Below are 25,221 nucleotides of genomic sequence, written 5' to 3'. Positions count from 1 at the left end.
GAGGGAAGGAAGGAGAGGCTGGGACCCCCCTGAACACAGACCTCTAGGACTTCCTAATTTTCTGTGGAAGCTTGTGATGCAGAGGGACCTTGAAGCCCATGGGTCAGCCTCAGAGGTTCTCACTGCCACACTCCCACGTGTGTGCGCCCACACACACACGTGCACTTACACACACACACACGCACACATGCACTTGCACACAGTCACTTAGGGGGCCCTGCCCAGGAAGCAAAAAAGGTCTCCCTTTCCACAGAGGACTCCTGGCGCGTCATTTTGTGGCCTGGCCACCGTGTGTTTTCAGGGGTCCCCATGGTCCTGCTGCCAGGTGAGCCCCCAGACCCCTCACTGTTCCAGGCCTGCTTCCTTCCCGTCAGCTCCAGGGATGTGCTGCTTCCAGCTCCTCAGGCAGCTCCCAGACTCAACCTTCCTGACTTCCTTCCCAGCCCCAGCGTCCTCAGCTGTCCTTCCTTCCCCTCCTGTGATCCAGGTCACAAGTCCCTTTTCTTTCATCTTGGCACAGCTGCCAGTCAGCACACAGAAGGGAGAAGTGAGAAGTGAGCAGACCGACAGACAGCAGGAGGTGATGTTTCCAGCCTTTGCAGAGAGGTCCCTCCTGCTGGGTGCTAGAGCCAGCCCCCATCCCTCTGATGGCTCCGGAAGTCTCCAGCACTGTGCTGTGACATTTATCCCTGCACCCTCCCCCGCCCCCCCGACCCAGTGGGGGCCCTTCCGTCACCCAGGAAAAGTCAATTAAAGGCATTCTGTGCCAGCTCAGAAGTCCCTGGAAGCACAGGTCCTGTCCTTCTAGCTGGCTCTCAGCACGCGGATGCCTTCTCTGGCCACCCCTCGGGGATGGCGGTGACTGGGAGAGGCCGACACCTGGGGATTTTCCAAGCCCTGGTGATAACATCTATGCAAAAAGTTGGATTTGGTTTTTCCTACTTGAGACTTTTTTCAACTGATCTGAAGCAAAAACATAACATGTGTTTCTTTACCCAGAATTTTAAGCAAAAAGTAATTTCCCACTTTCCGGCTCAGACTTGATTCAAATCTCTTGTAATCCCCCACTCTGGGATCAGGACCACAAGCGGCCAACCAGCCCGGGCGGGGGGGGGGGGGGGTGACCAGGAGCAATGTCTTCTGGGCCAACCCCCTCTCTGGCAGTCCTTAGAAGGTGACCGCCTCTGGTCTCCTCGCCCACTCCCATTTGCCCGGCAGACCTGCGCAGGGTGGCAGAAAGCCAACACCAGGAATGACAGTCAGTTACTCCTAGAAAGGGACACAGCCCAGTCCCCACAGGTCAAACATAAACAGAGGCAGGTGGAATGGTGTCGGTTCCCTCAAGCTGAAGGCAGACCATCCTCAAGTTCCCAAAGACCAGCTCTATTCCATGTTGCCTGTTGGATGTGGGAGAAGCCAGGGAAGCAAGGAGGAGAGAAGATGGGAATCATTAGTCTCAAGACTCTTGTTCTCCTGAGAGGAGTGAAAAATGGTGCAAGCTTTCAGGGGACCTTTGCCGTGCCAACCAAAATATTTCATAAACAGGCAAGACTAATTCATGGTTTAAAAAAGTAATACCAACAGCAGTTACCTCCGGAGTTGGGGGGCGGAGATTGACAGAGATGGGATGTGAAGGAAATTTCTGGGGTGATAGGATTCTACCTCAGAAGAAAAAAACTGCAAACAAATAGTAAACTCTCAAGCAATGCTGTCTAGTAGAACACTTCTGCGGTGATGGAAGTGTTCTGGGTCTGTGTCATCCAGGACGGTCCCCACCCATCCCTGTGGCTGTGTGGTGCCTGAAATCAGGCTACGGAACTGGGAGCTGTGGCACAAAGGCTCTCGCAGACCCTCGGAGCCCTGCAGCCGGCCAGGGCAGGGCCGCCTTCTCTTTAGAGACAAAGGCCAACTCACCTAAGATCGTACACGGCAATGAGCTGGTCAAGGGCAGAGGGCTCCACGTCTCCCGATTCTGAGCTGTGCGTTTGTTCCCCGGGCGCCCCAGACAGAAAGAGCAGCCTCAGAGTTGTGGGCAGGGGCGCCCTGAGGGTGGAGGGGAGAGTCCCAGGAGTCCCAGCCCTGAGAGCACAAGCTTCTTTCTTCAGGGGGACAACCTCTGGTCTAACAGTGACAAACTCAAGTACACACTGACCCTTGACATTTTATAACCCACTTTCACACACAGTCTCTCATTTTGTCCTCATAGCCTGGAAGACATCCATCCTTCCTTCCCTCCTTTGCAGCCAAGCAGTGGTCAGAGCATAAGGGGGGGGCGTGCGGGCAAAAAGTCTAGACTCTGAGTCAGACTGCCAGGGTTGGAATCCTGACTTACCCGGCCCATGAGTCTGTAACATGGCACATCTTCACCGCTCCGTGCCTCAGTTTCCCAACTTGTAAAACTGGAATGATGATCGCACCTGCCTTGCTGGGATGTCATGAGAATTAAGTGAAACAACCTGACCACACAAAGCCCTCATTATGAGTATTATCATTACTGCTGCTGTTGCAATTATTGATTGGGCATCATCAGCGACAGCGCCAGGACCAGAGGCGGTGCCAGGGGCCAATTCAGAAGCCCCAAGGAGGGCAGAGCCCTGGGCATCCGAGTCGGCGCCAAGCCACCCAGACTCCGCAGGAGGGGGGATGGAGTTACCGGCACCCTCTCTCCCCTCCCAGAGCAAACACCTGAGCTGCGCTTGGCTCTGACGTGTCTGCCCTTAGAGAGAGATTACCTTTTGCTCATGAATCTCCCACCTGGAAAATGTCCCCTCCTGAGCTGACTGGCGTGATGGATCAGTAGGACCATCACCGCCATAGTTAATGGTCCATCTCCTGCTGCCCAGCAAGCAGCACACCGGCCCTCCTCTCTGGAGGCTGCAGTCAAGAGGGGAGTTTACACGAACAAATTAATGTAGGAAAAAGGGACTTCTGGGGCCTCCCATCTTACCAGCAGCCCACCCAGGTGGGAAGACGGGCAAAGCCATCACTAGTAACCCGTGTGCGTGAGAATGTACGTGTGTGAGAGTCTTTCCATTCACAGAGCATCTTGCTTAGGAGCTAATTCGGTAGCTATAAAGGCCTAGAGGGCAGGTATTTTTATTCCTAGTTTTGAGATGAGAACTGAGTCAGTGAGGGGCTAAAGGACCTACCCAGGATCAGCTGTATTAAATCTTGCTGAGTATTACCAGCATCCAATCAATAATTACATGTCTGGAAAGTTCCCTGAAAGCACCACCTATAAGCAGAACGGGCACTGCTCAAGTCAGAGCCAGGAATCCGTCCAACAGGGTCCTCCTGGCTCCGTTTTTTTGGCCCCACACCCAGGCATGGTCATTGGGCCATCCCCCAGAAACAACTTCCCCCAGCGGATGGGTGGCATAGTCCGTTCTAGCGGGAAGACCAGTATGGAGAACCTCTCTGTGCTCAGCATGTGTCTGGGGCAGGTTGGGGGTGGGGTGGATGGTCGCAGGGACACCCAGGTTGCAGAGGCTGGCTTTGCAAAGGTAATAGGCATCCAGTTGCTTAGACACCAGGGCTCCAGACCAAGCTCTCATTCATGTCCACAAGTGGGGAGAAATATCTATTGATATTTGGCTGCAAAGATAATGCTTTGTAAGTTTAAATGACATTGTGTGTCTTAATAATGGTAATAGCTTCCATGATGGAGCACCTCCTATTTGCCAGGCCCCATGCTAAGTGCCGTAGACCACACAGCCTCAATCCAACCTCACCTTCATTGGTAGACCCCTTGTGAAATAGACAGCTCTATCATCAGAGTCTTACACGTGAGGAAGGTGAGCCTTGCCAGAGAGCCACGCACTTAGCTACTCGGTGGTGGCGCCAGGATGTGAATCCAAGCAGTGCGATTCTAGAGCCTTCTGCTGAACTGTCACTGTAGGTCTCTCGCTACAAAACACACAGCACACACCAAGTGAAATATTTCATTGAAAACCCAGCTGATCAGCTTTAGCCACAAAGGTATAAATAAAGTTCTTCTCTATTCAATTTACTAATCATCTGTCCACCCCCAGCCCAATACTTTGGCCACATTTTTGTCCATAGCAATGGCATAAATCGAATACACCAATCTTGGTCTATCTGAGCATACAGGGTTCCTAGGCTGCAATCTGGGTCTTGAACTACATTGTTCCATTTTGTGGCCAATTCAGAGGGCCCCTAGGCCGGACATCATGCTGTGCCCGGGACGTATCATCTAGAGTAGAGGGCACTGGGGCTTGAAATAGGGCTCTGTCCTCTAGCAGCCATATGTCCTGGGGTCGTCCCTTCACTTCCTTGCAGCCTGGTCTCATCTGTCCAATAGGCTCTAGAACGCTGCCTTCCCCAGCGTGGCAGAGATGACATCATAACACATGGCTCTATCACTGACTGACCACTTGCTCCGTGCCGGCCACCATTCCTACCTTATCTAACTTGATCCACACAACGAGCCTGCAAGGTAGGTAATACTACAGCCCGCATGTACCGATGAGGAAGCCGAGACTCAGGAACAAATGATTTGTGCAGGGCTAGACACGGGATAAGTGGCATGCCCATGTCCCTTCTAGACAAGGCCTTGCCCTTGAACCACTGAAGGGTCTGCGGTAGCCTGTAGAGCTCTGCAGAAGGCAAGGGCCCAGCAGAAGAGTGGAAACGTGTCCCAGCTCCTAGCACCTGGTCTCCCTGGGCGGCCTGGCTTCCCGGCTAATCCTGTTCTCTTGGTCTTAGGCTCACTGGTTCAGAGGTATGGAAGACTCCATGTCCTCCAGCCCGCTTCTGCCTGATGGTGCCCATCTCTGGAACATATACTCGTTGATTCATCAGCCAGCTCTGTGCAGCTCTCAACATAGGGCAGGGTTTTGACGAATGTTGACCCGGAATCCCATGAACATGCCCCGTGGCCGTGGAATCCCGTACCGGTGATGCCTGGCGGGCCCAGATCAGACATTTCTTCCCTGACACCAAGGCGGAACATGTGGCCCTCCCCCGCTGGCTCGGGCACATCTGTGCAACTGCCTGAAACGAAGCAAGTCCTGAGACTCGTCAGGCAGATCGATGCTGAGCTGCCTCGGTAGGAGCTCATTAAGGGTTTGCTTCTTCCGGGACTGCTTGAGAGCCCCCCTCTCCTTAGCCCTCAGCACGGTCGCATCCGTCTTTCACCATCCTCACCCTCAACGCCCCCGTAAGCACACTGCTGTAGTGTGCGGCCCTGTTCTAAATGCTGACATGTACTAACGCATTCGTTCTCATGACGGCTCTTAACCACATGCTAGGTTTGCTGGGAAGAGCCCTGGTTTATATTGTCCTATCATTTCACATCACATCACATCACATCACACTGTTTGAATCAGTAATACAATTTCATGGTGAAAAATACAAAAGGGATACAAGGATATAAGTCAGCCTGGACCCAGGATGAGCTGTCCTACAACAGTTTCTAAATAGGAACCAGATGGGGTCCTCTTTCTCCTCCAGTGGCTAGCTCTCCACTGACCCCGGCTGTGGCCTGGAGCAGAGCCGAAGACTTGCTATCCTTGAAGCAGAACCATGGAGCCTAGGCTAAGCTGACGCTTCCAAAACTTGGATCTCCCAAGGACCCTGTCCCAATTTTTGCCCCCTTCACATAGTACCTCTACTTTTTAATTCTTAAGAATTATCTTTAAATTACCTCATTTTAATTTAAATAATTTTTAAAGGAAACATAGTATCACTATCCTAAAAGAGACAGTGCAGAATAGCTCCTAAGAAGGTGGGCTCTGGATTGAAGCCAGGCTTGTGGCATATCCCTCGCCATAAGGAGGAGAAACTACAAAAATAAGCACAAAGGAAACCAAACAATTTATGAAACATTAACCAGAGACTACCTGCCTGAGGCCCAGTTTTCTCTTTGTTAAAATTGAGATGAACAAAGGCCAGCAGTGCTGAAAACCTATAAACCCCAAACGAGATGTAGTCCCAAGCATTGAGGAGAGCTGAAAGGAGAATCACTGTCTCACCCTGTGATGCGCTGTTGCCTTTGCCACCCCTGCGTCCATCTACAATCAGCCTGCATGTTATCTGTGTCACTCAGTCCACGCTCTGGGAGACGTGAGGTCAAGCAGGAATCTCCTGGGGGTTGTGGGGGAAGGTACGCCTCTCTGGCAGAGGGGCTTGTTGATTTGACAAGGTGCTTTTTCAAACTAGTTGTCCCAGATCCCTCTCTAGCTCTACCCCCATTCTGCTGTGTCTGTTTTCCCCAGTGAGAATCACTATGTCCAAGGAGAGCCACTCTTCGTGGGAGAGTGTTGCTCGTGTGGATAGCCTAGAGGCAGGAAAGGGGTTGAGACCAGTGTGTGAAAATGCACCTGAGTGGAGCCTCAGGGGTCCCTTGCACACACTGCAGCATTTGAGGGAAATTTCTATTTGCTTTATTAAATTCTTGACCAACCCAGTGAAAAATTCAGACATATGATGATAAAACCAAAGCAAGCCACAACTAGCTTAAATTGCACAAGGTAGTAGATGACATTAAGGAATTAGTATTAGTATTGCTAGGTAGGATGATTCTGTGGTTATGATTTTTTTTTAAGTCTGGATCTGTTAGAGACATATACCAATGTCTTAGATTTGCTTTAAATTACTCCAGTGAAGGAGGGGCAGGAGGAGGAGGAAGGAGAGGAGGAGGAGGGAGAGGGGAGGAGATGGAGGAGGAGGGAGGGGGGAGGAGGAAGGGAGGGGAGGAGGGGAAGGGGAGAAGATGGAGGAGAAGGAGGAAGGGGAGGAGGAGAAGGAAGGGGAGGAGGAGAAGGAAGGGGAGGAGGAGAAGGAAGGACAGGGGGATAAGGGAGGGGGGAGAAGAGGGAGGGGAAGGAGGAAGGGAAAGAAAAGGAGAGGAGGAGGAAGGTCTGGAGGAGGGGGGGAGGAGAGGGAGGGAAGGCAGAGGGGAGGGAAGGAGGGGCAGAGGGAGGAGGAGGAGAAGGTCAGGAACAACAGCAGAGGGGGAAGAATATATTTTTAAAAGGATGAAAGAATATTGATATTTAGTGAAGCAGAGCAATGAACACATAAGAATTCATTATGTTGGTTTGATATGTGTGTGATGCATATGAGTTATGATTCATATGTATGTTTTGATACATAGATCCATACATACACACATTTCCATAATAAAAAGTTTTCTTAAAAAGTTATGCTTACTACATTCAAAGAGATAAAAGAAAAAAAATTAGCAATGCTAGCAAAGAAAGAACTAGAAACTACAAAAAGACATACCAGGGCGCCTGGGTGGCTCAGATGGTTAAGCGTCTGCCTTCAGCTCAGGTCATGATCCCAGGGTCCTGGGATCGAGTCCCGCATCGGGCTCCCTGCTAGGCAGGGAGCCTGCTTCTCCCTCTGCCTCTGCCTCTCTCTCTCTCTCTCTCTCTCTCTGACTCTCATGAATAAATAAATAAAACATTAAAAAAAACCAAAAAAACAAAAAGACATACCAGACTCGAAAAAGAAACAAATAGGAATTCTAGAACTGAAAAATATAGCAACTAAAAGTAATAATTCAATAGATAGGTCAATATTCCTAAGCAGATAACTAATGAATTGGAAAATTAATTAGAAAAAAAATTCTCCAGAAAGAAGCAGAGAAGGGAAAATATGTATGAAAAAATACAGAAGTATTTTTTTTTTAATTTTTTTTTTGTTTTGTTTTAAAGGTTTTATTTGAGAGAGAATGAGAGAGAGAGAGAGCACATGAGAGGGGGGAGGGTCAGAGGGAGAAGCAGACTCCCTGCCGAGCAGGGAGCCCGATGCGGGACCCGATCCAGGGACTCCAGGATCATGACCTGAGCCGAAGGCAGTCGCCTAACCAACTGAGCCACCCAGGCGCCCCCAGAAGTATTTTTATAAGTAGGTTTTTTATAAGTCAAAGATGAAGGTTCTAATTTCTGGGGTGAACACCAAAAGAATATTACAATTGGTATAACTTCCAAGGTAACAGAGAGTTTGAAAGGAATGATAATATACTCAATAAATCCAAAGAGCAAGAAAAGAGGAAAGGGGGAATTAGACTAGGCAGGAAAAACAGAAAGAGCCTGGTAAAATGGTAAATTTAAACTTAAATATATTAGGAACTACAGGGACTCCTGGGCAGCTCAATAGGTTAAGCGTCTGCCTTCAGCTCGGGTCATGATCCCAGGGTCCTGGAACCAAGTCCCACATCGGGCTGCCTGCTCAGCGGGAAGCCTGTTTCTCCCTCTCCCTCTGCCTGCCACTCCCCCTGCTCATGCTCCTACTCTCTCTCTCTGACAAATAAATAAATAAACAAAATCTTTCAAAAAAAATAATTTATTTAAAAAATATATTAGGAACTATATTAAGTAATTAATTAACATGTCATTTATTATTGATATAAACTGTTAGTATTTAAATTTATACTATTATAACTAATATATGAATAACATATTAAAATATATGCATTTAAGGCTATACATTTCCCCATAAGCATACCTTTAGCTGTAACCTACATATTTTGGTATATAGTATTTTCATTATCATTCAGTTTCAAATTATTCACAATTTTCATTGTGATTATTCCTTTGGCTTATGTTTATTTAAAAGCAAGGTTTAGATTTCCAAATTTATGGTAAAGTTTTTAATTATTTTTTTTCTAGTTCATTTCTTTCTTTTTTTTTTTTTTAATATTGGGAGGGGAAAAAACCCTCTGCATTATTTTAATCCTTTGACATTTTTTTGGATACTTGCTTTATGGCCCAGGATATGGTCAAGTTTTTATAAATATTCTATGTAAGTTTGAAAACAGCGTGTGTTCTAAAGTTATTGGGTGCTATGTTCCATATATCCATTGGCTCTGGTTTGCTAATTGTGTCTAAATCTTTTTTACTTTTGTCTAATTACCTAATCAGTTACACAGAGAAGTGTGTTAAAATCTGATTATGATTGTCAATTTTTTCTTTTAGTTTGTCAATTTTTACTATGTATTTGAGGCTAAGTTATTGAGCATATAAATTCGAATTGCCTCAATTTTCTGTTCATCTGCCTTCTACATGGAGTTTAAACATTTACAAAGAAATAATGCCAAATTTTTCCAGATATTAGAAAAAGAAGAAACACAGTCCAACTCATATTATGAAGCCTACAGAATTTTGATACCAAAACTGACAGAAATACTAAGGGAAAGGCAAACTATGGGCCAAATCTTGTTCTTGAGATTTAATATTTTATTCAGGCAAAATTCATTAATAAAATATTTGCAAGTTAATTTCAACTGTCTCTAAAAAGGATAATACACCATGACCACACTGAGTTTTATTCTAAGAACACAAAGACGGCTTAACACTGTGCCATATACCACAATAACTAAATAAAGGATAAAAATCACGCTACCATCTCAATAGATTCATAAAAAGCATTCGATAAAACTCAACATGGATTCACACGTTTTAAGAAAATTCAGACAAATAGGAATAACAGGAAACTTTGTTATCTGATAAAATGTACATAGACTTCGATTGTTCTAGAGATTCAAGAATTCTAGATTGTTCTAGAAGGCAGGTGGCAACCTCAGATGGGGTGACCTGAAGAGTTTAATACAATGACTGCTTACAAAGGTGGGGGAGCATTTAAAGAAACTAACAAGGTGTAATGTAGTATCCTAGAACTAGTAATGGGCAGAAGGAACTGAAGAGGCGAGAGAAGGGAGCAACTACTATAAAATGGGATGAGTGGCTATATGGAGGGGGCTACATGACATAAGCTGTGGCCTTTGGTAGGACACACCTCGTCTACGTGACATGGCAGTGAGGTAGTCTGGGGACTAAATACCTCAGCGCAATTCTCCTCCCTACCCTATCTCACATCAGTGCCTATAATTGGCCACAACCAATCTAAACCAAAAGGGCAATGGAGCCCATTGACCCAGTCCCTACCCCAAGTTGCCTCTTGGGGTACAGTACAGCTGGAAAAGTATGGAGAATGGATCTGGGGAAGTAAACAAAAAGCATTCAGCATAATCTAATTTACTCATAAAATGTGGAAAATTTTCCGTTTTGAGATTTGGAACAAGACAAACACATTCCCTTCAATTCAACATGGTACAGGAAGTAGCCGGTATATAAAAGGCACGAAGAAGATATAAAAGACACAGGATGAAAAAGGAAGAAATAAAAACAATCAGGAACAGATAATTTGATTGTGTACAGAGAAAATGCAAAATAATGTGCAAATAAAATGTCAGAATTAATAATAAGTTTAGGTTGTTTAATAAAATCTCAATAGACAAAAATCAATTGCATTTATATATACTAGCAACAAATAGCAAAAAACAAAACAAAGAAAACCCTGATACTTAGGAATTCATCTGAGTATAAGACCTTGCAGAAAAACAATGAAACACTAAGATGATCAATAAAAGAAGATATAAAATACACAAAGCTGGGAATGAGTCTCGTGGATTGGAAGACTTCTATTTTAAAGATAACAATGCTTCCCAAACTGTTCTGTATATTTAATGCAATCTTGATCAAATCCTAATAAAGAACTTTTCCAAACCTGTGTGGAGAAGTAAATCCGCCCACCACAAGGGTAGACTGTGGCTGCCACAAGCGTGTCTTGCAGACCTCCAACTACAACGAAAATAACCCACCAAGGACCCCAGTGACCGCATGCATTTAGGGAAACTACAGCAGACCTGCTCTTGGGAGGCAGGGACCCTTCTGACTGCCAGCTTTAGCTTTAGGAATCTCCAGTATTATCAAACCTTTCTCTGACGACACAGTCGCTTCCAATTCCACCCAATTTTCTCTTCGCTTTACTTGGAAGCCGATTGTGCGGCAGTCCAACAGCTCCCCGGCCTTAGGAAGCGCCCTCCCCGGTTTCTCTCACATAAGCATTTCTCTTAATGACATTTAGTTATTAATTTTTAGTGCCATCTTAGTGTCTGCTTCTTGGAGGACCCAAACTAACACAATTCCAAGATGTTCAAGAAGAAGTTGGGGCAACATGCTTGACTTCATATCAAGATCTGTTATAAAAGCACAGTAATTAAAACAGGGTTGTTTTGACACAGGGTTGGACAAATCAACCCAAAGAATAGACCAGAAGACCCAGAAATCTTGCAAGGCATGAGCACACCCACAGATATACATACAAACACACACACACAATTTAACAAATGTGGCTCTCAAACAGAGTGGAAAAGGAACTGTATTTTAATAAATAATGCTAGATATTGGGTATCCATACAGTGAGAAAAAAAATGAAATATCTACTTCACACTTCACACAAAAATTAATTCCAGGTATATTGTAAACCTGAATGTAAAAGAAAACAATAAAGCTTCTAGAAGGTAATATGGGAAACTATCTTCATGGCCCTAGTGTAGAAAAAAAAATCTTCCTAATCAAAACACAGAAAGACTAACCAATAAGGAAAAGACGGTTATTTGGACCCCAGTAAATTAAGAACTTCATGTTCATCCAAAGCAGCCATTTAAAGATTGAAAGACAAACCACAGAATGGGAGAAGATCTTTGCAATGCATATAACTGATGATGGGATCACATCCAAAATATAAAAAGAACTCCTACAAAACAGCAAGAAACAAACAGTTCAAGAGAAAAAATGGCAAGAGTCTTGAACAAACAATTCACAGGAGGAACTCAGCCCCACTTATTATCGGAGAAATGCAAATTAAAATCACAGTGAGATTTCACTATATGCCCACCAGAATGGGCAGGAAGTACAAAAGTACAAAGGCTGACAAATATATAGGCGTTACAAAAACATACCAATATACACTGTTTGAACTGATGAATCCAAGTGTGGGTGAGGCTGGGAAGCAATGGGAACTCTCATACTGAGAGTAGAAGTGTAATTTTGGTATGACCACTTTGGAAAACAGGTTAGCACTATGTACCGTAACTGAAGACAGGCACACGCTAGAATTCAGCAATTCGATGTTTGGTGGAACAAAATGCACAACCATAGCAATGGGATTCCTACAGCCCCAAACTGGAAATCACACCAATGTCCATTAATAACAGAATGGGCAAGTATATTGTGGTAACTTCATACAACGGTCAACTACACCAAAACAAAACTGTAGCACACTCCTGCTACATAGAAGTATATGCATGAATTTCTCAAACGATATTAAGATACACATTTCAAAAAAACACACACATAGTAAGATTCTATTTATAAAAATTCAAAATGAGGCAAAACTGTATTGTTTAGGAATGAGTACACATATGGCAAAATTATAAAGAAGAGCATACTTACCATAGAAGTCAAGATAGTGGTATCCTCTAGGAGAAAGTTATACATAGTTGCTTGGTGGTTTTTTTTTTTTTTGGTTGTTTTTTTTTTTTTTAAGTAATCTCTACGTCCCATTAGGGGCTCAAACTCATGATCCCGAGATGAAGAGTCACATGATCTACCGACTGAGCCAGCCAGGCGCCCCAGTATCCTTTAGGAGAATGGGAGGGAGAGGTCAGCAGGAAGGGGCATGAGGTGAGGTTTCAGAGATGCTGGCAAAGAGTGATAAGTAAATGCGTTTGCTTTTTTATTATTTATTGACCCATAAAGTTTTGCTTTATAGACTTTTCTGAGTGTTCGTCATATTTCAAAATAAGGAAATTTGACTTGGCTAATTGATTTGGCAATGAGAACCAGCTTTGTCAGCTAGGATATTCGGTGGACATTTTCCAAAGGTTTGGATGAAAATATGTTGAAAGCTTGCACTGTGACAAAGGCATTGCATCAAAAATATTATGTTGATAAAGGCAAATTGAAATTTATGTTTGGATTCTTCCCAACTCCTTTTGTGAATGTCAGTTTATACAAATGTCGCCCTGTGAAGGAATGAGAGGGTAATTAATAGTCATTTGATAGGTCTTGGTACATAGCCTTTGTGATGTACTTCCCAGAAACTGAGAATGTGAATTACTCTAATGACTGAGTTGCAAATCGTTTGCAAATCAATGGTTTCTAATTCTTTGTTTTCAACAAAACTAAAGAAGGACTTAGTCAAAGGATTAGCTGATAAAATGTTAAAAATGGTTTTTTGATATATATATCATTGTGATTTTTAGCATGTATCTCATAAAAAGTTCAAAGAATTATATGACAATGCTATAACAAAACATGTTCTATTTAGGGGCGCCTGGGTGGCTCAGATGGTTAAGCATCTGCCTTCGGCTCAGGTCATGATCCCAGGGTCCTGGGATCAAGCCCCACATTGGGCTCCCTGCTCCGCGGGAAGCTTGTTCTTCCTCTCCCACTCCCCCTACTTGTGTTCCCTCTCTCGCGGTGTCTCTCTCTGTCAAATAAATAAATAAAATCTTTAAAAAAAAAAAAAAAGTTCTATTTCTATTTACCTGTTTATGTGAATGAGGTTTCCTAGGGCTTACCTCTACAAAAACCATCAACAGGGAGAGAAATTAGCTGAACCCTGTCTCGTTCTAACAATAATACTCAACCACAGATAAATGATACTCAACCACAGATAAATGAACCAATTAATTTTTTTTTTTTTTTTTTTTTTTTTTTTTTAAAGTTACTGAGAAGAGTATTTTTTTTTTTTTTTTAATTTTTTTTTAAGATTTTATTTATTTGACAGAGACACAGCGAGAGAGAGAGGGAACACAAGCAGGGGGAGTGGGAGAGGGAGAAGCAGGCTTCTTGCTGAGCAGGGAGCCCGATGCGGGGCTCGATCCCAGGACCCTGGGATCATGACCTGAGCCGAAGGCAGACGCTTAACGACTGAGCCACCCAGGCGCCCCTGAACCAATTAATTTTTAAATGCCTAATTCATGTTATTAAGAAATGGATATCCAACTTTTAAGTTACAGGTTTATTATTTATAAAAACTTTATATTGTTTTGCTCAATTGTATATTCATTAAAATTGCAATGTAGTTCAATCCAGGTCAAAATTTTCAATCTCTAAAGATACATGGTTACACGATTTTAATATGTGTGTGTGTGTGTGTGTGTGTATAATCTTATTGCAGAGACACAAGGTAATCTATAAAAGACTTTTAAGCATAAAAAACATGTTAGAATGAAATTCTATAAGGTACATAGAATGGACATAAGAGTTCAAGAAAAAAAATGAATGATCTAAAATCTGCTAAAGATTTTGTTCGTGTGTTTTTTATTTGAGTACAGTTGACGTACAATGTTACATTAGTAATTTAACAAGTTTATATATTACGTTCACCACAGGTGTAGCTCCCACCTGTCCCGTTACATTGCCATCAACAATGTCATTGACTGTGTTCCCTATGCTGTGCCTTTTATTCCCGTGACTTATTCATTCCATAGCTGGAAGCCTGGATCTCCTACTCCCCTTCACCCATTTTGTTCTACCCTTCACCCTTCTCCCCTCTGGCAACCATCAATTCGTTCTCTGTATTTATAGGTCTGATTCTGCTCTTTGTTTGTTCATTTGTCTCTGTTCCAGATTCCACTTATGAATGGAATCATATGGTATCTGTCTTTCTCAGTCTGACTTACTTCACTTAGCATAATACCCTCTAGGTCGGTCCATGTTGTCTCAAACGGCACAATCTCATCTTTTTAATTTTATTTATTTATTTATTTTTAAAGATTTTATTTATTTGAGAGAGAAAGAATGAGACAGGGAGAGCATGAGAGGGGGGAGGGTCAGAGGGAGAAGCAGACTCCCCGCCTCCCCGCCGAGCGGGGAGTCTGATGCGGTACTCGATTCTAGGACTCCAGGATCATGACCTGAGCCGAAGGCAGTTGCTTAACCAACTGAGCCACCCAGTGCCCTCATCTTTTTTATGACTGTGTAACGTTCCATTGTATATCTATACCACATTTGCTTGTGTATTTTTTTAAATGATGGTATTAGATTACTATGAAGTTTTTATTTCTTTAAATACATTTTAAAGTGATGTGACAGCTTTAGAATGTAAAAGGTTTCAATAAGTCAGAATTACATTCTTTGCAACTATTTAAACTTATAAAAAATTATAGATGTCAACTTGAAAACCTCCACAGGGGTACATAGTTCTTTAAGCCCAATGACTTAAACAGACTCATGGTTTATTCTCTTACAAAAAAGAAGCTAGAAACAGACAATCCAGGCTGGGATGGCAGTTCCTGGAAATCATCAGAGGCTCTGTCTGGATCTTTCAGTGCTTCTGTTCCGCCATCCTTGGAAGGCAGTTTCTACCCTCAAGGCCATAATATGACTCCTGGAGCTTCAGCCATCATTCCTATGATCTGGGAATCCTGGGGAGGGGGGGCCACAGCAGCTTTGCCAGGAGCCCTAGCATGCCACATCACCTGACCACTCCCATCAGTCAGGGAGCCTGGGAAAGGGAATTTTGCAACTGGGCATAATGCCCAAAGCCCCTGTTACCAAGGGAGGAGATGAGAATATATGTTTGGCAGGCAATTAGCAGTCTTAGTCACATGGAGTTTGATCCATGCTCGTTACATTGTATACAGATGCATGTTTATTTATGCATTGTTACCAGTCTATGAATGATTATCAATGGATGGGAGGATTTCAGGTTATTTTTACTTACTTCTTAGCACTTTCATATATTAATTTTTTTTACAATCAACATGTTAATTCTCACAAAAACTTTACTGATATTGTCATAATAAGTTAGAAAGGGGCAAACTGGGAAAAAGAAAAAAAACAATCAGACTTTAGAGTCAAAAGACCAGAGTTTAACTCCACTCTACAGAATGACTTAGGCATATATCTTCATCTCTGTGAGCCACAATTTCCTTGCCTACAGAAGGAAGGTTGGATTTTTCCATTATCTCTGGCTTGCCTTGTTTCTGATGAGAAGCCACAGTCATCCTGATTTTCATTCCACTATGTGTAATTCTTTTCCTCTGGCTGCTTTTAAGATTTTTTTTCTCTTTATCATTAGTTTTCAGCCATTCTCTGAAGTGCCTGGTGTGATTTTCTTTGCATTTATTCTGCTTGTCATTGTTGAAATTCTCATATCTGTATATACCTTTCATCCTATTTGCAAAACGTTCAGTCCTTATTTCTTCAAATAAAAGCTGTTTGCAAGTCTGTGCCTGCTAATTCTACCATCGCTACCATTTCCAGGTCTATCAACTGCATTTTTTTCCCTTTGATTTAAAAAAATGTATCATTAGATGCTGAACATTATGAATGATATGTTCTTGAGTACTGGAATTTGCTGTCTTTCTTTAAAAATATTATTTTGTTCTGACATTCACTTGTGGATGTGCTTGCTACTTTCAAAACAATTTTTGTAAAGCTTTGTCAAAGTACATCTAGGATAGCCTTTGCTATAGGGATAGTTTAACCCCTCGTCTAAGATATGATCTTTGTGAAGTCCCTCCTGAGAGCTCACAGTATTCACAGAGGTTTCTTGTTCTGGGTGGTCCTAACTCAAAAGTCTTCCAACCTTGTACATGATCTGGTAGTTATTCAGCTCCTTGCTTGTTGTCCATTCGCCAGTATTTGTTCTTTATCTGTTCTTCTGGGGTCTTACCCTACACATGACCAGCTTAGTATTCAGCCAAAGACTTAAGGGGATCCTCTTTGCCCCCCCCACTTTTTTTTTTATTGAGGTGTAATTCATGTATCATAAAATCCATCCTTTTAAAGTGTCTAATGGGGGCACCTGGGTGGCTCAGTCAGTTGAGCGACTGCCTTCAGCTCAGGTCATGATCCCAGAGTCCCAAGATCGAGTCCCACGTCAGGCTCCCTGCTCAGTGGGGAGTCTGCTTCTCCCTCTGACCCTCCCTCCTCTTGTGCTCTCTCTCTCTCTCAAGTAAATAAATAAAATCTTAAAAAAAAAAAATAAAGTGTCTGATGCATTGGTTTTTAATATATTCACAAAATTGGGCAACCATCACCTCCGTCTAACTCCAGGACATTTTCATCACCTCATGAAAATCTCCTTCTGGGAGATTTCCAGAGCTTTGTGTCTGCTCTCCTCTTCAATACTCTGCCCCACAAATGCCAGATGCCTCAGCCTCCTTGCAGTCAAGACTTTGCTTGCCCAGCTCAGTGAGACTGCTGAGCTCCCTTGGGCCTTCCTCCTTGTGCTGGGTTCTAGTAAATGCCTCCAGGCAGAAAGCCAGGGTGATGGCAGGGCTCCACTGGCTATTGTCCAATGTCTGAAAACACTTATTTTTTTTTCTAGTTTTGTAGTTATTTATGGAAGAAGGGTTACTCTTGTATAATTCCTCCAATGTGGCCAGAAATGGAAATCTCAGTTTATTTGATTTTTGAGATTAAACCTTCTTGTCATTGCGCTTGGCTTTAATAAACACTAAACTATTTCATATATTACTGAAGTGAACGTTATCTTCCCAGTATCTCTTGTACCAAACTCCCATCGTCTAGTACCCACAGAACAGTGTGCGGGGGAGTCCCCTCAGCTACAGCTCCACATTGGCCCCATAATGTTCCAAACCGACTGGTGTGATCCCACCACTGCACCCCCCTCCCCCCCGCCATACTGATTAGTTCAGTTAAACCGGGCCTAAGCTAATTAGTGCACGATAGTCTCCTGGCCACATGGATGGGTTCTGGTACAGAGATTTGAGGGGCTAGGGGAGGAGAAATGTATCTTCCCCTTTCCTAATAATTCCTTCCCTTAGAAAATCCATTAATGTGGTTTCTGACCTCTATCTACCCCCTTACTCACTGCATCCCAGGAGAAGCAAAGTAATCTCTCTAAATGAAAACCAGGGAAGAATAAATTGGGCATGCTCAGCCCAGCTCAGCTCTTCTTCCTGTCTGAGTGAACTGCCCATGGAGAGCACGCAGTCACCTCTGCTTCTCCAGACCAGGAGACTTACTCAGCTGACAGGTTGCCCACATGGGGAGACCCCAACTGGGTGAGCAGGCTATCCTTACTGGGGGGTTCTGGAAGGAGGCCCACCGTGTTCTCACCCTAGGCAATAGCCTCCAACAGTATCAGGATTAAAAGTACTATTTTACTCTTTTGTTTTATATATCAAAATTTTTGTAACTCGGATAGAGACAAGGAGTCATTCACTGGAGGCCCCCTCAGAGACCATAACAGATATAGGGCCCAGTTCAGACGTGTGAAATACAGCAGCAGGCCTGGTGGCTGATCTGGGGACATCTCCCCCTCCTTCTCAAGGATCTCTCTTTTCCTGTGGGTGTAGCGAGAACCTGTGGCCCCTGCAGCCACCTCAGCCAAGCCTCAGGACGACACCGCACCGGGAGGAGGACAGAGCTGAGAGGAGCCCAGGGAGCCCCGGGGCCAGTGTCTGCCCAGGCTTTGGGTTTTCCAGTTACAGGAATCAATACATCACCTTTATTATTTAAGCCAGTGGGCTTTGCTTTCTTTAACTTGTTCACTGGAAGCGTCCCAGCAGACACATCCCCATTCAGTGTAAAGCACTTTTACTTGTACTTCCTTTGATTCTCTCACTGTGGTCAAGAGTTATAGTAGATGAGGAAATAGAAAGCCAGCAATACAAAACGACTCGCTCAAGATCACATGGTAGAAAAATGGCAGACAGGGATGGGACACACGCCCAGGTGTCCCTACTCTAAGCTCAGTGCGCTCTCCACTGGGCCACACCACCTGTGCCCGCGGCCAAACAGAAGGTGTTCTGAGGACTCAGAGGGCTTGTCCACAATATAGGTTTCATGTTAGGGATACAACCAGGCTTTGGGCTGACATCAAAGAGGGCAATGGCCATGGTGTCCCCAAGTCACCCTCCTCTGTGCCCATCAGGCCTGGGATCTCAGAGGGACTGGCCCTCAGAACTGAGCCCCCAGCAATGGGGATACGGATGGGGATCTTGCTTGTTAATGGAGAGACTCCTGGAGGAACCAAGGAGGTATTTCCGGAGTACGGGGATCCCAGAGGACAGTGATCAAGGAAATTGGAAATGAGTCTGGTGAGGTTTCACTGAGTATGGGCCTGAAGGTAGGCATTTGTTACTTAAATTTAAAAGTTGAAAACAAACAAACAAACAAAAAAACATTTTGAGAACAGCAGCTGTAGTAACATCCAGCATCTGAGTACCCCTCCCCCAGGCCGCTCACTGACATGTGAAATTCTACCATTCCCTTAACTTGACAGTCGAAATGCAACCCCCACCTTGCCCCTCAGCACCTCTGGGGAGCAGTAAGCTATTAAGCATTCTTATTCTTTTTTTATTGTTTTTAAAGATTTTATCCATTTATTTAAGAGAGAGTGAGAGCGAGAGAGAGCACAGAGGGAGAGGGAGAAGCAGACTCCCTGCTGAGCAAGGAGCCCAACTCCAGTCTCAATCCCAGGACCCTGGGATCATGACCTGAGCTGAAGACGGACGCTTCACCGACTGAGCCACCCAGGCGCCCCAAGAATTCTTATTCTTCACTGTGACTGGGTTACCACTCAGTTCCTGAAAGACCAGAAGAGGAGGAGAGTGAGAGTCTTGGGCAAGACAGGAGGGAATCCCCAAAAAGCAGGGTTATGTCTCCACGACATGGGGACACCTGCTCTCTGAGCGGCCTTGGACCTCCCTCCCGTCTAACCAGGAACAGGGCAATCACTGTGGGTCTGGAGAAGCGGCAAACAAGCTCACTCAACTGGTCTGGTGCTACAAGGAATAATTCCTTCCCCTCCCACTCTTCCTCCCCTACCACCCAGGAAAAAAAAAAAAAAAGCCAACAGGAAGAAACATTTCCATTTCCACCTGTTGTCCTCAGAGTCTCTTTCTCTCATCCCATGGCTGTTCTCAAAATGTTTTTTTGTTTGTTTGTTTGTTTGTTTTCAACTTTTAAATTTAAGTAACAAATGCCTACCTTCAGGCCCATACTCAGTGAAACCTCACCAGACTCACTCCCAATTTCCTTGATCACTGTCCTCTGGGATCCCCGTACTCCGGAAATACCTCCTTCGTTCCTCCAGAAGTCTCTCCATTAACAAGCAAGATCCCCATCCCATCTGCTTTGATGTCAGGGGGTGGGGCTGGGTGGGCTGAGTCCTGCTGTGGTCAGAAGAAGAAGGTGGAGGCCACCAGCAGCTCCCTGGCCCGTGGCTCTCTCTGTGAGGACACCTGGGTTTCCCAAATTTATAAGGCAGACAGGCAGGAGTGGAAGGAACAGAATGGGAGCTGCCAGCCTCCTGGGGAGGACATCACCGTTAACCTGAAGTCGGCGAAGCACACTGGCCGTGTCGGATCAATAAAAGGGACAAGAATAAAAACTAAACCCAAAAATCTCTTCTTACTCGGTAGGACAAAGTTCCGTGGAGTCCAACAGCCCTTGTTTTTGCATCTGGGCTCTGCCACTCCCTAAGTGTGACCTCACACAAGCTACGTAAGCTCCTTGTGCATCAGCGTCCTCAAGTATGGAGAGTAGTGAAGCTAACCACTCTGCCTCACAGAACTCTTCAAGGAGACAATACACAGAAAGCACTTAACACACGCCCGGTAAGGAGGAAGTGCTGATTAAATGTGGCTCTTTCTTTTACTTATCTTGGCTCAGGGAGATGGACAGGAGATGGGACATATCTTGGAGAAGTAAAATATAGATTGTGGGTGAGGATGATTACATGAGCATTTTGTGAGCATTATTAATAACACGGCAAACACTGAGGAAATGGTCACCAGACCTAGGTTTGGGCAGACGAGCTGCTTACTAAGGCTTTCCAGTTGGATCTAAGGGTCCTTCCGGAGCTTTCACAGAGTTAGGGGCTGCAGTCTACCTTCATTGCATCTGACACCTGTGGCTGACTCCAGAAGGTGGAGCATCCCCACCGAGTGAGTGGAGGAGAGTGTGCTCGTTTGCAAAAGCCCCTTGGCTTCACCACTAAGGACCACACTCTCCTTGGGGCTAAGAACTATTGACAAGGAGGATTCGTGGGATTTGGGTCTCTTAGGAAGTCAGATCTTGGTCCACCAGGTCCCCATCTTCCCCCATCTCTAACCAGCTCCTTGTTCTCCTTTATCCTCTGCCCTCGCCATCTCGGCGGACCGCTTCACTGGATGGACCCTTAGGGTCCTCTGGCCCCACCACCTCATTGACAAAGCATGGAGGACTAGAATTGGACAAAGGCTTGTCCAGGTCTGCACAGGAGGCTTGGGATAGCTGTGGGGCTCACCTAGGTCTGGGGAGCCCAGGAGAGTGTTGGTCCCCCACGCCCAGTAACCACGTGCTCGGCTGTGTGTGGACAGCTCACAAAGCACACACCTATGTCCTGTGCCTGGTTCATGGATGTGCAGCCCTGACCACGAGGCTGGCATGACACACACAGGTAAGTAGTGGCTATTGTTACTGCTCTTGTTATTTCTCATCTCCTGTCTTCACACCGTCCCCAAGTCATGGTGGGTACTAGCATCTTGTCTTACAAGAGCAAACTGGGTTCAGAGGGTCGTTTGAAGGACTGTTCCCACACTTTGAAGTTATTAACAGCACTGCAAGCCCAGCATCCCAGACTCCACGGTGCGCCCCACCACCGTCCTGCGGTCTGGGACACAGACAGACCCCGAGAGGATGAGATGCTGGCCTGGCAGCAACGACCGGGACCCTCTGTTTTTCAGACCCACTGTCATCCTAGCACTCTGCCAAGACCAGCTGCCAGGCCCTTGAAACAGCCCAGCAAAGAGAGAAAGGCCAGTCCCTCGGTGGCCCCGAGACATGAGGCCTGGGAACCCATCCTGCTGCTTCCCCCTGCCAGAGGGGTCATCGGAGCCCCCCCCAGTGAGGAAGGCAGGGATGCCGACCCAAGCAGGCACAGCTCACGCCATCCTGGCGGGAAAACCAGTTGTGTCACGCCCCATGCGGGTCCAGCGCATTGTGCAAGCGGTGTTTCACTGTGGGTGCTCATTGTGGCTTGTGGGTCCCAAACCACAAGTGTATCCTGGAGAGGAGTAGGCCCATCCCAGCAGAGCCACACAAGGAGGGAGCAAGGGGAGAAGTCAGAGCCCCCCTCCAGGCTCTTCCACCCTCCTCCCCGCCCTGTTCAGAGTTAGCAGAAAGGCCCCTCCGAGTCGGATTGACAGGAGCAGCTGGTGGGCGGTCGGTGGCTCAGGAAGGGAGGCACTTTCCAAAAGCGTGCGTGGCACCCCCTCTTCTGCCTCTAATCCACAGGCTCTCACCCCGGGCTCCTCTCCACAGCCGTGGAACCCCTGCAGTTGTGGGCCTAATGGGGGCAGACCCCTATGGATATATATTTTTCCTGTGGAGGTTGATAGCTTTCAACAGATTTTTAATCCTCTGTGCAGGACACTGTAGTGTGGACAGATGGAAATAGACTTGCTGCCTCCCCGGACCACGGGTTCCTGCAGTGGGAGTGATCAAGAAGGGAGGGCATAGAGCCAGGCCCTCCTCCTGAAACACAAAGAGTTTTTGAGGCCCAGTGTCCAACTCCACCCCTCACCTTTAGGCCTCCACTTAGGGGTCCCTTCCTCTAGGGAGCTCTCCTTGATCTTCATGTCCATGTCCCCACTGGGGCACTTCTCACCACGTGGCAAGTGCCTTCTCAAGTGTTTCCCTGCATTGAACCTCAGATCCCACCGAGGCCGTGGGCTGTCTGTTGGGTTTCTTGGCCCTGCCTGTGACAGCCTGCTAGGGGGCCTGGCACATGGGAGTACCTGGTCAATCCTGCATGAATGAATGAATGAATGAATGAATAGTAGCCTAGATCAGGTGACCCACATCTCTGTGGCTGACAGCCTAAATCAGGTGGCTGTCAAGTGGCTCACATCTCTGAGGAGGGTTCTACGTTTTATTTTTTAAGCAACAGAGCTAGAACTTGGAGTCATTTCATTCGTTCCTGCCAGTTTATAGGTGAGGGGAGAAGCTGCAGTCCCAGACCAGTCGGGCCAGGGCTGGTGGAACGGGGCTCAGAGACACAGGGCTGGGGGGCGGGGTGCAGGCAGGCCTCTTCCGTTATCTGAAGAAGAAACGCAGTAACTGACTTGCAAAATGACGGGCCATCCTAAATGCTCACATTTAACAACTGGAGCTGTTCTGGCCTCGTGCTGCGGGCCCTGTCAGCGGACCTCCCCCATCATACATCGACCCTAATCTGGAGGTTGTGTTCCATGTCTCAGTTGGAGGCCCTTTGTGCCTGGGGGCCTGGGTCCAAAGGCCCTTCCCCACCCCCACACATCCCCAGTCCCAGGCTGTGACAGGCCTCAGCTATTATTTCTGTCTGTCCACATTCAGGGTGTGGGTGGTGCTCAGGCCATCTCGGGCTCAGAGAAGCCGGGATGCCCAGCCCAGGCCGGCCCAGCTCTGTGGGTACCGCAGGGCTGGGGCCACACGGCCATCCTGGCTGTCCCTGGGAGAGCAGGAGCCCTTGGGGCACTTCTGGGCAGGGCTCACGAATGGCCACGCCCCTGGGCCTCTCTCCTTCCCACTGGCCCCACAGATACCGCCACTAACTGGTGCTTCTCCAGGTGGGGGCCTTGAGGAGGCCTGAGGCTGCACGGCCAGCTCCCCACCAGCCCCAGCGGCTCCGGGAGCCCGGCCCGGCCCGCAGACTGGCGCCACCGCCTGGTGGGGAGCGGGACTGGCGCGCTCCGTTCCATCCCTCTCCACCCCGAGCCGTGGGCGGGCTCACTTCAGAGTGCGGGCTGTGTTCCCTGCCCTCCGGGAGGGATGTGACGGCACAGTGTCCACCACCCAGAGCTTATCATCCAGTTGGGGAGACACGTCAGGCCAGAGGAGCACAAAGGTGAACACGCTGAAACACCAGCCAGCAGAGTTGAGAAGCTTACCGGCAATCGGGTCGCCTGACTCACGAGGAGGAGGAGGAAGAGAGAGAAGCAGATGGAAAGGCCTGGCCGAGGCCTCCAGGGCCTCCGGGACGCGCAAGCTCAACCCTGGCCCAGCCTCCTGCAGAAGATGCCTCGGAGACAGGGGTCAAGTGTGTGAGCTTTAGGGCTGGGCAAGCGGGGCCTCCATAAGCCAGGTGCATGACCTCTAGCAAACCACCATTCTTCCTAGAGGCACGCTTCCTTAATCTGCAAGAGAGGGCTACGAACACTCACTTTACTGTGTTGTTGGAACGATTACATTAAATACTGGATGTGGGGCACTTGACACAGTGCTCAGAATAGACTCTATTCTTAAAAGCAATCCCCTGGGGCGCCTGGGTGGCTCAGTCGTTAAGCATCTGCCTTCAGCTCGGGTCATGATCCCAGAGTCCTGGGATCGAGGCCCGCATCAGGCTCCCTGCTCGGCGGGGAGCCTGCTTCTCCGTCTCCCACTCCCCCTGCTTGTGTTCCCTCTCTCGCTGTGTCTCTCTCTGTCAAATAAATAAGATCTTTAAAAAAAAAAAAAAGCAATCCCCTCATAATAGGGAACCAAGGCTTGAGAATGATTATATTTAAAAAACATAAAACAGATTCAGGTTCATTCCTCCAAGAACATCCCTCTTGGTTCTTATTCACATTCTGAAGTAGACGAGAAAGGAGCAGCATGGCCACCAGCTGAGGGAATGGCCTGCAGCTCCTCATCGATTTTATCTAGCCCACAGCCACGCAGAGACCCTGTAGAAATGACATCAAGAGTGGTGGACATAGCAGGGAAGAAATGCTCACACTGATTGCTTGGGGGATGCATTCACGGCTCTGCGCTCCTCGGAGCACACACTCATTTACTCCTCACAACACCCCTGCGAGCAGGTGCTATTAATTCCCCTGTCTTAGAGATGCGGGAAGCGGGACACCCAAGGTCACCCTGCTTCTAAATAGCAAAACTGAGACTGTAGAGTGGCAGCCTGCCCCACAACCTCTCCTCCCAGCCACCAGACAAAATCTGCCTCTCTGAGGTAGGCACTGCATTCATCCCCATTTTTCAGACGAGAAGACTGCCATTCAAAGAGGCGAAGTCACTTCTGCAAGGTCGCCCGGGTAGTCACGGGCAGAGCCAGGACAGTCTCGGTCATGAGCTGTGATTTTTAGTCACCTGAGTGTTCTCTTCAATCCAACCCAGAAGCCAGAGAGTAAAGGCCAGCCCCCCTCCGGTAGTAGGAATGGCGCCCTCTGAACCGAGGGCTCCGTCGGCAGCCAGGCTTCCCTCGTGCGGCAGGAGCTGCTCGGTGGTGAGAGGCAGCGAGACCATCACACAGGGAGACGCAAAGACGGGGCTCTGCCAGCAGACTCGAGCCCTCGTTCTGGTCATTTCTGAAACCCAGCAGCACTCCTCCCTTTCGGAGATCCGGTTGTTCAAATTCAGGATCTTATTCCACAAGCCAATAAAGTTCCCCTGGGGTCCCCAAGTTGTG

At 46.7% G+C, this 25,221-nt stretch overlaps 1 protein-coding gene across 1 annotated transcript in view; it reads right to left on the bottom strand.

Annotated features, from left to right (window-relative positions):
- DLG5 (discs large MAGUK scaffold protein 5) overlaps positions 1-25,221 on the bottom strand; it is a 221,029-nt gene that overhangs the window by 5,841 nt on the left and 189,967 nt on the right. Inside the window, exon 32 of the transcript XR_013449724.1 lies at positions 12,267-12,453. The gene's annotated coding sequence lies outside the window, so the exon portion shown is untranslated. The remainder of the gene's footprint in view (positions 1-12,266; positions 12,454-25,221) is intronic.

Source organism: Halichoerus grypus, chromosome 7 (assembly GCF_964656455.1).
Source record: "Halichoerus grypus chromosome 7, mHalGry1.hap1.1, whole genome shotgun sequence".
Lineage (NCBI taxonomy): Eukaryota > Metazoa > Chordata > Mammalia > Carnivora > Phocidae > Halichoerus > Halichoerus grypus.
The sequence above is the reverse complement of the archived record's forward strand: the minus strand, read 5'-3'. Positions and strand labels throughout refer to the sequence as shown.